Genomic DNA, 12,094 nt, shown 5'->3' with positions numbered 1-12,094 from the left:
CCAAAGTTAAATCAATGCATAGACATTTTTACAATCATCACTACAATCATTTCTAAATTGTTCTTCAAGAGCAATTTTGATTGTTTGCATCAATTTCAGTTTTGGCACACTATAGTTAAGGTTTCTTCATAGCCCTAATTCATTATACAAACACATTTGAATGCTAGGAAAGCAAGGATTAATCATACCAAAAGTAGGAATTGAGATGGAAGGAATGTTTGTTCTTCTTTCTGCGGTCGATCTCCTCAGCCTTGTAGAGAGTGTGTGTTTTGAAGTGAGTTTGAATAAAATAAGAAGTGAGGGTTTAATTGGTTTTAAAACAGAATCAGACCATGCACAGTCGAAGCACGGTCGACCGTGGTGTTAGCCTTAAGAGAATTTCTAGATGTGTGAAACAGGAGTCTGCGATCGTGCCTGCGGTCAGCCGTGATTCAGCCATGGATTCTTCTGATCACCAATTTCTTCACTTCTTCTTCCCTTGAGCGCGTTTTGACGATTCTTAGGTTCTATAGAATACTTGAGGACAAGTTTTCTTTTCCTAACATTGAATGATCACATCCTCCCGATGTTTCATCATCAATGACACGTAATATACTATATTTATATGTATATATATATATATATATATATATATATATATATATATATATATATATATATATATATATATATATATATATATATATATATATATATATATATTGTAACGATCCTGGATTTTCTAACTTTTATTATTAATATTTATTATTAATACTTGCGTGTTAATAAATGTATTTTTATACATTTACTTGTTACCGTAATTAACTTTACATGTCCCGACTTGTCTTTGTGACACACGTACTTTTCACGAATAATATTTTGAATATTATTTACGTACATGATTAATTATTATTAATCATTTTTAATTAACTAATGTTAGTAGTTAATTACTTGGGCTATATTTATTTAATTTGTTACTTACTTGGACTTGGGCCTTTATTAATGGTTATGGACTTGGAAGCCCACCCTACTTATCTTAATGGACTAGTTGAGAGCCCAACACATTACTAGTAACTTATTAAGTTTAAACTTGGATTAATTAACTTAAGTTGGAGACAAAGTACTACAAGCATGCAATAACTCTTTCCCATACACTTAACTTTATTACCATTCTAAGCTCACACCATTCTTCAATACTTGAAAGTAGCATTTGACCCTTTCCCCTTTGGCCTTGAAACCGTCAGTTTTGGGATGGGAGGGAGGAGTTCAATTTCAATTTTTTTTTTGTTACTTATTCACTAGTTTTCATTTCATTTCTCATACACACACAAAATACTTACACTTTTCTCTCATCTTTTCTCTCAAACTTGTAAGTAACAAGCTTTATCTTCTCTTCTTTTTCTTCCTTAAAACCGCCACCATTCATCATCATTTTACTAGTTTGTAGTTAATTGTTGTTTGTTGTTGATTAAAGATCAAGTTCTATAACTTGTATCTTCATGTACTCTTGGTTACTTCCATCTTTTATTTGTTGAAGAACCAAGAACAAGAATCTAAACTTGTTAGTTTATGGTTATACACTTAAATGTTTTAAAGATCTAAAGTCCATAAACTTTATAATCATACTAGTGTTCATGTTTTGTAGACTTGAATTCTTAAGATCCAAGCTTGACTTGAATCTTCTTAAGTATGAAACAAACATGAACATAATACTTGTAACTTTAGTTTATTTCTTTCTTTTGTAAGTACTTTAAAGTTGTAATATTGTTAATTTGGTCAAGTATTACTAGTTAAACTTGATCTCATATTTCTTGAAAATAAAGTTAACTTTATAAGCTCAAGAACATGGAAGTATAACTTTCTATTTATAACTTCATACACTTATGTTGGATCTAAGTTTCTATAGCTTATGGTCTTCCAAATTTGTTGTAAACAAGAGCTTATAAGCTTATATACATTTTACAAGTTGAAAATCTAAGTTTCATAACTTATGGTTTCATTAAAGTGAAGATCCAAGTTCTATAACTTAGGATCAAACTTAAGAACACTAGATCTAGACTTTCTACTCTAGGATCTTCAAGATCTAACTAATCTCTAAGTTCTACAACTTAAGATCTTGTTTATTTAGTTTACTTTCAAGTTTGTAACTTAATATTACTATTACAACTCATATATGTGTCGGATCTAAGATCTTGATGTAACTTTGGTTCATTAACCTTCATACAACTCTTAAGTGAGTTGTCATACATATCTTAGACTTACACTAGTGTTATGATCGTCAAAACTTGGTTAAGATGATGTAAACACATCAACGAGTTGTACACTTGAAGCTATAAGCATCAAGGATGAGAACCGTGATGAGCATAAAGCACCAAGAACCCACCGGAACACCTTTACTTACTGTTTCTGAAACTGATCAGTAACCTGGGCTACTGGAAAAGTTAATTTCAAGTTAGTTCGGTTTGAGTAGATGATTTTCCGTTTAGACCTCATCTTAATCCAAGTTACGGTTTAGGATTTATGGCCATCTGAAAGTCACTACACCCTTTTAACGTTGTGCTGAAATTTCTGACCTACTCGCACTTAAACTGTCACCACAGTCAAATGAAGACGAGTTTGGATCTGAAAATTTGTCAGCCTCTAGGGGACTCATATACAGAGCCATGGCCACTGGTCTCACCTCATTTCAGTTTGTATAGAGGTCGTGGAGACTGAACGAAGTCAGCCTTTATTTCAAACTCTATTCTTGAATGAAACTTACTTTACACTTTTTGTTTAATGATGAATGATGATGATACTTAAGACCTAATTTACATACTTTTAAACCTTTGGGAACAATTTACTAACTTAGTAACTTTTGACTTAGGTTGAGGACCTTTCGGACCAACCACTTGCTTACTATTCCCGCGTATCGACTTTTACTACTTTTCACTGTGAGTTATACCATCCCTTTTTACTTTAACTATTTTTGAGAATTGAGAATTCATGCGCATTTTACATTTCACATACTAGGAACGAGTACTTAAACTTTATATATGTGTGGGTTATACAACGGAATAAACTTTCCCCTTAGCTCGGTAACGTTTAGTCATTGGTCTTTGAACCGATGAACGTGAATCTTAGATATAGATCCATAGGGTTTGACATCCCCACTCGGGCTAGTAGCGCTAGCATTTAACGGGTGTTTAATACTTCGTAAACTTACGCACTCGCCAAGTGTACTTTTAGGGGGTGCTATTTACGTTAAGTTAGTTACCAAGTGCCCACAGTTATACATATACTTTTTCATACTGTTTTGAAATACTGAAATCTCGTGGCCTACCTTACATTACAGTTATACTTAAACTATAGCTCACCAACATTCGTGTTGACATTTTTAAGAATGTTTTTCTCAGGTGCTTAAGGTTTGGTTGCTTCTGCTGTAGTTGTCGTGCTTTGTAGACTCCTGCTGCGCTTATTAGAGATGTCTTCGCATGAAACGTTTATTTTGCATTCAAACTTTATTACTTTTGAACAATGAATTTGTAACTACCTATGGGTCACGTACTATTATTATCGCATTCTATTCGTAGAGGTATATTATAGTATGTTAAACTTTTGGCGTTGGTTATAACGTCACCTTTTCTTATGAATGCAAACTTTTTTTAAAACCGTATATAGTGTTTGACCTTGTAATGATCCTATTGTTGATGATCCGTACACGATGGTTTTGTACGGGGCATCACATATGGTATCAGAGCTTTGGTTATAGGGAATTAGGTTGCATAAGTGAGTGTAGACCGGACCGAGTAGGATTCGCTAATAGGACTAATCTACAACTTGCTAGTTTACTTGTTTCTGCGGAACTTGCTGCATACTGCTGCTTACTTTTACTGCTATATGCCATATACTGTTACTTGATTTCACTACTGCATGCTATTATCTGCTTTCGATTGCATGATACTTGTCGTTATTGCCATGCTACATACTGCTATAGATGATCTAGACTGTCATAGTTACTTTGCCTAATATGTGCTTGCTTTATAACTTACTGACATGGAAAAAGTTATTTTTCCTTGTTCAGATGTCGGATATCCCGCCCGTTATCATTTTGAAGAGCGACTCAGACTCATCCGCCACCTTGCCTGCTACTACTGCTGATACACAGATCCCGTCCTCTTTACCCTCCAGCGACTCTGGCGCTTCGTCCTCTGGAGCCAGTAGCCATACACCCGACCCAGTGATCATCTCAGACGGACATGAGGATCCACCGAAGATTCTAGCTCCACTCATCCCAGGACCCTCGGAGCCACAGCACCATTCCGGTGGTGCTGTGATTCCTGGAGAATATGGGGACATTCCATTCCGTAATAAGTATAACCATTGGGTCAGACGCCTTCCTGATGGACGTGTCGTGCCGATTCCACCCGGCAGATACCAACTGATGACTACTGGCCGAGCACATCCACCTTCCGATGATTCTGACAACTCATCATCTGACGACTCATCATCCGATGACTCTAGCGACGATGATTCCGACGAGGACCCCGAGGAGGCACCCGTGCAGCCACCCTCTACCCCGCCGAAGAATCGGTATCGTTTCGACGATACCGTTATTCCAGGGGTTAACTGAGGTAGGTCGTTCGTTAACGCACATGGACTGAAGGTTAGAGTTACCGCCCGTAAGCGGCTTGTGCCATATCCTGCTAATCTATTCATACGTAAGGCTCCCCGTTACGCAGCATCTACTTCTGGTGCTGGACCGTCTGAACCACCAGCTCCACCAGCATCATCTGCACCACCGACACCACATGCACCATCAGCACCGACTACTCCACCAGCATCTCCCTCTGTCGAGGAACTGACGAGGGAGGTGGATACCCTCCATGCTCGGGTAACTGAGCTCAAGGACCAGGTGTCCCACATAATGGACATCCTTTACCCACCGTCACCATAGGGCTATTGTATTAGGTTTCTTTATGTAATCTCGTTTGTAGTTCATGTTTCACTCATGTATTGTACGAATCTTATGCGAATGTATGCAACTTTTTATTAATGAATGGAACTTAGTGTTGTTTAATCTCTGTACGGTATTCTATTTACATTACAGTGTGATGATTTTGTGGTATCTGTATCTAGTTGCATTACTTAATTAACATGTGTGGTGTTGATTCCATGTTGGTTACCATATACTGTATTATTATTATTTGAATACTGGATTTTGACTTGAGTCAAAATTTTTGTTTAGAAGATCAATGGCCAACGGAAGATCAACGCCCACAGCAGCACAGATTGAAGAAATGATAGCCGAATGGGTAGCCACAGCTATAGCGAAATGAACCCCCAAGCTCCACCGGTTATCCAGCACAATCATAACGGGTTCACATACAAGGAATTCCAAAGCTGTAAGCCCCACAATTTTATTGGTACTGAGGGGCCAGTTGGACTTACAAGGTGGTTTGAGAAATTGGAAGCTGTTTTCCGTGTAAATACCTGCTCAGAGACGAACAAAACCAAGTATGCCTCATGTACACTATCAGACGGTGCCCTAACCTGGTAGAACACACTTGCTCAAGCTAAGGGTATTGATGAGGCGTATGCTACCCCGTGGGAGGAATTTAAGGGGGCTATGATCGAAGAGTACTGCCCCAAAATGGAGATACAGAAGATGGAAACTGAGTTTTGGGGACTGAGAGTGGTAGGAAATGATCTTGATAGTTATAACCGAAGGTACTTGGAACTAGCTTTGATGTGCCCCACGATGGCACCCCTGAATTTAAGCGAATGGAACGGTATTTCTGGGGACTCCCCAAGTCCATTCAGGGAAATGTTACCTCTTCAAAACCAGCTGATGTCCCGAAAGCTATGCGCATGGCGCATACCCTGATGAACCAAATCACCAGCCAAGAACCAGAAAAGGCTAAATCCGAATCGGGTAGTAGTGAGAAGCGTAAGTGGGACAACAACAAGGGGAGAGTCTATGATCAAAACCCGGCAAAGAGACATGAAGGTTTCAAAGGAAACAACCCCAACCCGAACACTAGCTCGAACTCTAACTATAAGGGTAGTCTGCTACAGTGCAAGAGATGCTACAAGCATCACACCGGGTACTGCAACGTGGTCTGTGAAAAATGTAAAAGGACTGGGCATATTGGCAAATACTGCAAGATCACCACCCTGAATGTGAAGACAAACCCTACTGGACTGAGAAAGTGCTATGAGTGTGGACAACCGGGCCACTTCAAAAATGAGTGTCCCAACAAGAGAAAGGACGGCGGGCTACCACGTGGCAGAGCTTTCAATGTAAACGCAAGGGATGCCCGTGAGAACCCCGACTTGGTTACAGGTATATGCACTATCAACAATCTATTAGCTTCTGTCCTATTTGATATTGGTGCCGATAGAAGTTATGTATGTAGATACTTTTGCTCTAAGATAAATTGGTCATTAGTTCCTTTAAAATAGAGAAAGTTGACCAAATTGTTGAGGTAACCAATGGAAAACTTGAGAAAGTTTACCAAATTAGTCGAGGAGCTATTATCAATATAGCTGGTGTGGATTTCGAGATTATCTTGATACCCATTAAGTTGGAAAGCTTTGATGTTATTGTCGGTATGGACTGGTTGACCAAGATAAGGGCCAACACTATCTGTGGAGATAAAGCTCTTCGTATACCACACGGAGATGGTGAGCCACTGAGTATTTACGAAGAGAGATGTAGCTCGAAACTGAATCTCATTAGTTGCATGAAGGCGCAAAAGATCATGAAGAAAGGACGTCTTGCTGTTCTAGCACATGTGAAAACGTTAGAAACCGAAGTGAAGATCGTGGGTGATGTACGAATTGTGAACGAATTTCCCGACGTCTTTCCAGAGGAATTGCCTGAATTACCGCCACCGAGAGAAGTAGAGTTTCAGATCGATTTAGTGCCAGGAGCTGCACCTGTAGCTCGCGCACCTTATCAACTTGCACCTTCCGAAATGCAAGAGTTGCAGAGCCAATTACAAGAACTGCTAGACCGTGGATTTATCCAACTAAGTTTCTCGCCTTGGGGCACACCTGTTTTATTTGTGAAGAAGAAGAACGGATCATTCCGCATGTGTATCGACTACCGTGAACTCAACAAATTGACGATCAAGAATCGGTATACTCTTCCCCAAATTGACGATCTTTTTGATCAACTACAAGGATCGAGCGTTTACTCTAAGATCGATTTGCGATCCCGTTATCACCAGTTGAGGGTGAAAGAGAGCGACGTGATGAAGACTGCATTCAGAACTCGTTATGGTCATTATGAGTTTCTCGTGATGCCATTCGGTTTAACCAACATACCTGCCATATTCTTGGACCTCATAAATCGTGTATGCAAGCCATACCTGGATAAGTTAGTTATCGTCTTCATAGATGATATCCTCATCTACTCCAAAAGCGAAGAAGAATATGAACAACATCTTCGTCTAGTGTTGGAACTCTTGAGACAAGAGCAACTTTACGCCAAATTCTCCAAGTGTGAATTTTGGTTGAAGGAAGTCCAATTTCTGGGTCACGTTGTGAGTGATCAAGGTATCAAAGTTGATCCCGCAAAGATCGAAGCTATCAGCAAGTGGGAAACCCCCACTACTCCGACTCACATCCGCCAATTTTTAGGCCCCGTCGGTTATTACCGAAGATTTATTGAAGGTTTCTCTCTGATTGCGCGTCCTTTGACCGCGCTGACTCACAAAGGGAAGAAGTTCATTTGGGAACCCGAACAGGAATTAGCATTTCAAACCTTGAAAAAGAAGTTAACCACCACACCTATCTTATCACTTCCTGAAGGCAGTGACGATTTCGTCGTTTACTGCGATGCCTCGAAAAATGGTTTTGGTTGTGTATTGATGCAAAGAACGAAGTTTATCACTTACGCCTCCCGACAACTAAAGATTCACGAGCGAAATTACACAACGCACGATCTCGATCTTGAAGCCGTTGTCTTTGCATTAAAGCTGTGGAGACACTACCTTTATGGAAAAAAGAGCACTATTTTCACCGATCATAAAAGCCTCCAACACATCTTTGATCAGAAGCAACTGAATATGAGACAGCGTCAATGGATCGAGACACTGAACGACTATGATTGTGAACTTCGTTATCACCCTGGAAAAGCCAATGTTGTAGCTAACGCTTTGAGCTGAAAGGAGGGGATGGAACCTCTTCGTGTTCGAGTACTGAACATCACCATTCATTCGAACCTCAATAGCCAGATCTGAGTAGCCCAAGAAGAGGCTCTCAAAGAGGAGAACATATCTCGTGAATACTTGAACATTCTCGTCTCTAAATTCGAGGTTAAGGAAACTGGACTCCGATGCTATGCCGAAAGAATTTGGGTACCTCGTTATGGAGATCTACGGAACCTTATACTAGATGAAGCCCACAAGTCGAGATATTCGATTCACCCAGGAGCCGGTAAAATGTACCACGATCTTAAGGAACAGTACTGGTGGCCTAATCTTAAGAAGGACGTTGCAACTTATGTTGGGAAGTGGGAAAGGATAACAATGGATTTCATTACGAAGTTACCAAAGACGGTGGGCGGATACGATACCATCTAGGTTATCGTTGACCGTCTTACCAAATCTGCACACTTTTTAGCCATGAAGGAAATGGATACGATGGAAAGACTCGCTCAACTATACATAAAGAGGTTGTATCTCATCATAGTGTGCCCTTATCGATCATCTCAGATCGCGATCCCCGTTTTGCTTCCAGATTTTGGCGTTCTTTGTAAGAAGCCTTGGGGACTCGTCTCAACATGAGTACTGTATATCACCCGCAGACGACGAACAAAGCGAATGCACGATTCATAAGTTGGAGGACATGTTGCGTGCTTGTGTTATTGATTTTAGAAAGGCTTGGGAAAGGCATTTGCCGCTAGCTGAATTCTCTTACAACAACAGTTATCATTCGGGTATTAATGCCGCACCTTTTGAAGCGTTGTATGGCCGAAAATGCCGTTCTCCTATTTGTTGGGCCGAAGTAGGCGAAACACAAATCACCGAACCCGAGATAGTCCACGAAACAACTGAGAAAATTGTCCAAATTCAAGCGAGACTCAAGACGGCCGGACCCGAGATAGTCCACCATAAGTTACGCCGACCTTAAACGTAAGGACTTTGAATTCAATGTGGGTAACCGTATAATGTTGAAGGTCGCACCTTGGAAAGGTTTCATTCGTTGTGGAAAACGTGGAAAGTTAAACCCGCGGTACATTGGTCCTTTTGAAATCTTGGAGCGTGTTGGACCCGTTGCTTACCATCTGGATCTTCCGACTCAATTGAGCTCAGTTCATCCTACCTTTCTTGTATCGAATTTGAAGAAGTTTCTCGCTGAACCGGAACATGTCATACCATTGGAAAAACTTACAATTGATGACAAACTCCACTTCGTGGAAGAGCCTGTCGAAATTATGGACCGTGAGGTCAAAACTTTGAAACACAACAGGATTCCGATCGTCCGAGTCTGATGGAATGCCAAATGAGGACCTGAGTTTACTTGGGAACGAGAGGATCAAATGATGCAGAAGTATCCTCACCTTTTCCCAGCTCCTCCATCTACCTCAGCTTAAAATTGATGAAATTTTCTTTAACAGGTGGGTAATGTAACGACCATGGATTTTCCAACTTTTATTATTAATATTTATTATTAATACTTGCATGTTAATAAATGTATTTTTATACATTTACTTGTTACCGTAATTAACTTTACGTGTCCCGACTTCTCTTTGTGACACACGTACTTTTCATAAATACTATTTGGAATATTATTTACGTACATGATTAATTATTATTAATTATTTTTAATTAACTAATGTTAGTAGTTAATTACTTGGGCTATATTTATTTAATTTGTTACTTACTTGGACTTGGGCCTTTATTAATGGTTATGGACTTGGAAGCCCAACCTACTTATCTTAATGGACTAGTTGAGAGTCCAACACATTACTAGTAACTTATTAAGTTTAAACTTGGATTAATTAACTTAAGTTGGAGACAAAGTACTACAAGCATGCAAGAACTCTTTCCCATACATTTAACTTTATTACCATTCTAAGCTCACACCATTCTCCAATACTTGAAAGTAGCATTTGACCCTTTCCCCTTTGGCCTTGAAACCGTCGATTTTGGGATGGGAGGGAGGAGTTCAATTTCAATTTTTTTTGTTACTTATTCACTCGTTTTCATTTCATTTCACACACACACAAAATACTTACACTTTTCTCTCATCTTTTCTCTCAAACTTGTATGTAACAAGCTTTATCTTCTCTTCTTTTTCTTCCTTAAAACCGCAACCATTCATCATCATTTTACTAGTTTGTAGTTAATTGTTGTTTGTTGTTGATTAAAGATCAAGTTCTATAACTTGTATCCTCATGTAATCTTGGTTACTTCCATCTTTTATTTGATGAAGAACCAAGAACAAGAATCTAAACTTGTTAGTTTATGGTTCTACACTTAAATGTTTTAAAGATCTAAAGTCCATAAACTTTATAATCATACTTGTGTTCATGTTTTGTATACTTGAATTCTTAAGATCCAAGCTTGACTTGAATCTTCTTAAGTATGAAACAAACATGAACATAATACTTGTGACTTTAGTTTATTTCTTTCTTTTGTAAGTACTTTAAACTTGTAATATTGTTAACTGGGTCAAGTATTACTAGTTAAACTTGATCTCATATTTCTTGAAACTAAAGTTAACTTTATAAGTTCAAGAACATGGAAGTATAACTTTCTAGTTATAACTTCATACACTTGTGTTGGATCTAAATTTCTATAGCTTATGGTCTTCCAAATTTTTTGTAAACAAGAGCTTATAAGCTTATATACATTTTACAAGTTGAAAATCTAAGTTTCATAACTTATGGTTTCATTAAAGTGAAGATCCAAGTTCCATAACTTAGGATCTAACTTAAGAACACTAGATCTAGACTTTCTAGTCTGGGATCTTCAAGATCTAACTAAGATCTAAGTTCTACAACTTAAGATCTTGTTTATTTAGTTTACTTTCAAGTTTGTAGCTTAATATTACTATTAGAACTCATATATGTGTCGGATCTAAGATCTTGATGTAACTTTGGTTCATCAACCTTCATACAACTCTTAAGTGAGTTGTGCTACATATCTTAGACTTACACTAGTGTTATGATGGTCAAAACTTGGTTACGATGATGCAAACACATCAACGAGTTGTACACACTTGAAGCTATAAGCATCAAGGATGAGAATCGTGATGAGCATAAAGCACCAAGAACCCACCAAAACACCTTTACTTACTATTTCTGGAACTGATCAGTAACCTGGGCTATTGGAAAAGATTATTTCCAGCTATTTCGGTTCGAGTAGATGATTTTCTGTTTAGACCTCATCTTAATCCGAGTTACGGTTTAGGATTTATGGCCATCCGAAAGTCACTACACCCTTTTAACGCTGTGATGAAATTTCTGACCTACTCGCACTTAAACCGTCAACACGGTCAAACGATGACGAGTTTGGTTCTGGAAATTTGTCAGCCTCTAGGGGACTCATATACAGAGCCAAGGCCAAGGGTCTCACCTCATTTCAATTTGTATAGAGGTCGTGGCGACTGAACGAAATAAGCCTTTATTTCAAACTCTATTCTTGAATGAAACTTACTTTACACTTTTTGTTTAATGATGAATGATGATGATACTTAAGACCTAATTTGCATACTTTTAAACCTTTGGGAACGATTTACTGACTTAGTAACTTTTGACTTAGGTTGAGGACCTTTCGGACCAACCACTTGCTTACTATTCCCGCGTATCGACTTTTACTACTTTTCACTGTGAGTTATAGCATCCCTTTTTACTTTAACTATTTTGGGAATTGAGAATACATGCGCATTTTACGTTTTACATACTAGGAACGAGTACTTAAACTTTATATATGTGTGGGTTATACGATGGCATAAAATCTCCCCTTAGCTCGGTAACGTTTAGTCATTGGTCTTTGAACCGATGAATGCGAATCTTAGATATGGATCCATAGGGTTTGACTTCCCCACTCGGGCTCGAAGCGCTAGCATTTAATGGGTGTTTAATACTTTGTAAACTTACGCACTCGCCAAGTGTACTTTT

The sequence above is a fragment of the Rutidosis leptorrhynchoides genome, chromosome 3 (assembly GCF_046630445.1).
Source record: "Rutidosis leptorrhynchoides isolate AG116_Rl617_1_P2 chromosome 3, CSIRO_AGI_Rlap_v1, whole genome shotgun sequence".
Taxonomy (NCBI): domain Eukaryota; kingdom Viridiplantae; phylum Streptophyta; class Magnoliopsida; order Asterales; family Asteraceae; genus Rutidosis; species Rutidosis leptorrhynchoides.
This window is presented reverse-complemented; position numbering follows the sequence as displayed.